Below are 4045 nucleotides of genomic sequence, written 5' to 3'. Positions count from 1 at the left end.
TGTTCAACGTGTTCTTCTCGCTGGCCAAGCCATTCCTCACCACCAAAAACATCAACAGGGTCAGTGAAACGGTGGTGTAGATTGACTTTTACTTCTTTTCTGAGCATACTGTTCGGTGGAACGATCATGTGACGTGTGTTAGAGAGTACCATATACAATTTGAAGCTCAGCAAGCAGCACATAGAGAAGAAGGAGGAAGAGGAAAAAATTTATTCGTGCTATGTAGCCTGGGTGTTCCCTTCTAGAGGAGAGGCCTTACTCCACGGGGCCCAGCTTGCTGCTGAGTTCGTGCAGGCCCGCTTGGTCAGCCTTTGCTGTTCCTGCGGGTTGGTGCCGGTCAGAGCAGCTTCCCACGGATGACTACAAGAAATGTCATAGTGAAGGGTTACATATTAGCTATGGCCACTGAGGATCTTTTACCGTGCTATGATGGAATGAAGGATGACGTGCATTTTAGTGCAAAATCGCTATTTCATGGGTTAAAAAATGCCTCGCCGTTCCGTATCTCGTGGTGACCTAGAATGACGTTGGAACTTGGCAGGCGCTTATCAACAGTTTAAAGAAGAACAAAAAAAAAAGGGGAGTAGGAGCAGAGTATATTCGAACCAAGGAATGTCTCGTGAGAAGCGAGTACAGAAGCTTGTATCTGCATTTTTTTCAGCATGCTTTTTATTACAATTGGAAGCAACGTTCTATATACACAAAGTTTGTAAAAAGATATTACGACACCAACTAACAGTAGAAAATAGGCAGTGTAGAACAAATTACGAAAAAGGGCGTGCCACTTTGTTTTGGATTAAGTATGGACAGACACTTCTTTTAGATGAACAATCATCCTTCTGAAGTGGTCTTTTGCTAAAACAACAGATTCGCAATGGTGGTCCATCATGCGTGGTTTCCAAAGACCATGCATATATCACTGCCACTCTGTAGCGCTGTGCTTGCATTTCATTGGCTTCAACATTTAAACACAAAGCAAATCCGTGAGTCGGTAGAGATATACTTTCGAACGTCCATTTGGCTTACCTATACTGCGAAACCTTATCTCATTTTTTTTTTTGCTTTAAGTCTTCACCGAAAAGGGACCGCCGAAGCCAAAAAAAATCCGGTCTGAATTTAGAATAAAATTCTATTTTTAATAGAAGCCAAAGAGAGGCAAAAGTTCTTCGAATTATAATAACTAAAACTAATAAAATTTATTTATTTTTTTATTAATAATACAAATACATTCGTTAATATTTATCCCCTTTAAAGGTTCCGATATGACAAAAGTCCTTAAGTTGCTCATCTCTACTGCATAAGCGGAGTCAAAAAGACGTGTGCTTTTGGATTTCATCTGCACCAACTAAAATATTCGCCCAATAGTTTTTGTTGCTTTTGTTTTTACAAAGTACGCTAAAAGTCAGAAAAATTCGAGTCATCTGAACACCTGATCACCGTGGGCGCAGTGCCAGTTTCATCCTTCTCCCCGTTCCACTCCCCCACTTGTTCGCAGATACACATCCACGGCTCGGACATGAGTTCGTTGCACCAGTACCTTCCGCCCAGCATCCTGCCCGAGGAGTACGGTGGCGTGAACGGGGCTTTCGACAACACCAAGTACTGCCAGAGCCTGTACGACCGCGAGGACAGCTTCGTACAGGACATGAAGTACGGATACTGCCCCTGACGGAGGAAGAGGCAAGCACAGACAACTCCTAAACGCCAAGTCTCGGTCGAATTTCCAAGACCTGCGCTGCGCTTCGGACGGATTAATGTTGGCAGCCATCGCGGCGAGACGGCGTTCGACCACGTCCTTCTTGCACCCACATTCTTTTTTTTTTCTTTACTCATTTTCGTTGTTTTTATTCCGCTGTTTCGAATGGCGCGTCGTAGCGACCTAGATACGAAGAAATAAAAACCTACTATCACGGGCACACGGAAAGGACCGGACGAAACGACTGCGGCAACTGCGGTCAGATGAGCTGTATACTGTCTCCTTCCAGTCTCCGCTGTATATGAGTTAACGTAAGCGCTTGAATCGGTGTGGTCTGCATCATCTGATCTCCAACCGACAGAGATAATTTCCACTCGTCAGGCGTCCAGCTTTTGCGTTCATTTCCTCGAAATCATTTTAGTGTCACCCCCGTATCCTGCGGCCAGCCGTGCAGTGCAGGTTTTTCGCAGGCGAGACGGTAACGCACCTGACACATGCTGCCAGAAAGGTCCGAACAGAGGGCTTGGTTCCTTTGAGTGACAAAAGCTATTACAGTCAAGTCTCCGCCGTTAGAATTCGATGAGAAGTTAACTTACTTTTTCATTTTTAAGTGAAATTCTGGTGCTCGGTGCATGTGCTTTTTACAGGATCACTGCGCCTATTACATTCATTCAATCAATCAATCAATCAATCAATCAATCAATCAATCAATCAATCAATCAATCAATCAATCAATCAATCAATTAATACCGTTAAATAAGTCAAAAAATTTAGTTATATTTCACTGTCAGTTCAGTTCAGTTCAGGCGTTCAGTCGTGTCCGACTCTTCGTGACCCTATGGACCATGTCACGCCACGCTTTCCGGTCTCTCACTATCTTCTTAACATCACATAGCTTCATCTGCAATGCTTCGAGAATGCCATCTAACCATCGCGTTCGCTGCCTACCCCTTCTCCGGCGACCCTCAACCTTTCCCAACATCAAATCTTTCTCCAGCGACTCCTCTCTTCTCATCAGATGACCAAAGTAGCTGAGCTTTAACTTTAGAATTTGACCCTCCAATGAGTAGTCAGGGTTTATGGTCGACAATATCGACTGATTTGATCTTCTGGCAGTCCAAGGAACTCTCAAGAGTCTTCGCCAGCACCACAATTCAAACGCGTCAATTCTTCGGCGGTCAGCCTTTTTCACAGTCCAACTCTCGCATCCATACATCACAACTGGAAAGACCATAGCACGGGTTATACGGATCTTGGTTGGCAGACTAATGTCTCTGCTCTTTACTAGGCGGTCAAGGCTAACCATTGCTCTCTTTCCCAGAAGCAGGCGTCTCCTAATTTCATGGCTGCAGTCTCCTTCCGAGGTAATCTTGGCGCCCAAGAACAGAAAATCTGTCACAGCTTCCACTTCTTGTCCATTGATGCTCCAGGACTTGATAGGGCACTGTACCGAACCTTTAATAGTAGATAGTAGTACGGACACCGCCTCAGAGATAAAAAGGTGTCACGCGTTATACCAAGATGCTATTAGGAAGTACCTTATGCATACATTAGCACGTGCCATTTGTGCGCTCGTGAATGGACCCAAGTAACAACCATGTTTTCTTTACTGAGGGCGCTGCAAAATGTCACAGCCCAGAAGCGTACTACATAATATTGTGGTCGCACATCAACCTCTTTCTTCCTCCAGCTATACAGCCCCAGCATTTCTATAGCGATTCAGTTGAATATGAGATGCACCGCCAACATAGCTGGCTGCTCACCAATCTCAGAAACCATCTGCTTCAGGTAATAACGCATGACTTGCGCGAAGCCACAAGACGCAGAGAAGTTCACTCTCAGGCAGTGCGCGCTCAAAGCTCTGAAACAGGTGAGGAGCTCCGAGTTGAATGGTAGCAAGCAGGCCAGCGGGAATTCAGCATAAACGACGCTGTATTCCAAGATGTAGACTAATGAACTTTTGCCGAGTCACGAATATACGTAGAACTTGTGGTCCTTGCAGCCTGCTGTTTGAATTCATCCCTATGGCCCAGTTTTTATTGTCAAGATACGCCAGTTGCCAACTGTCAACTCACTGACAGCAAAATTCTGTTAGTATGTTTGGGGGGGGGGGGGAGGGGGAGGAGGCGTTGGGGCACTAAGCAAAACGAGACAAGCAGCCATTCCTTATTTTCTAAAATCCAGGCCCGCGAAATGAGCGAAAGCCTAACAGCCCAGCGAGTGTACTCCGGTCAACCCTGAGGTGACCTCACAACTTCCAAACACATCATCACACTCCTCCGCTGTCGTACATAAATAGAAGGAAGAAAGTCTGCGTTGGACTGAGGAAGGCGAGACTGATGTGCATCA

The 4045-nt window shown here is 45.4% G+C and overlaps 1 pseudogene; it reads left to right on the top strand.

Annotated features, from left to right (window-relative positions):
• Positions 1–1884, top strand: part of LOC146191713 (alpha-tocopherol transfer protein-like) — a 17887-nt pseudogene extending 16003 nt beyond the window's left edge.
• The last annotated feature ends 2161 nt before the right edge of the window (positions 1885–4045 follow it).

Source organism: Amblyomma maculatum, chromosome 4, assembly GCF_055883805.1.
Source record: "Amblyomma maculatum isolate TAMU_Amacu chromosome 4, ASM5588380v1, whole genome shotgun sequence".
NCBI lineage: Eukaryota > Metazoa > Arthropoda > Arachnida > Ixodida > Ixodidae > Amblyomma > Amblyomma maculatum.
Note: the sequence above shows the minus strand (reverse complement) of the source record. Positions and strands in the feature narration are given on the sequence as shown.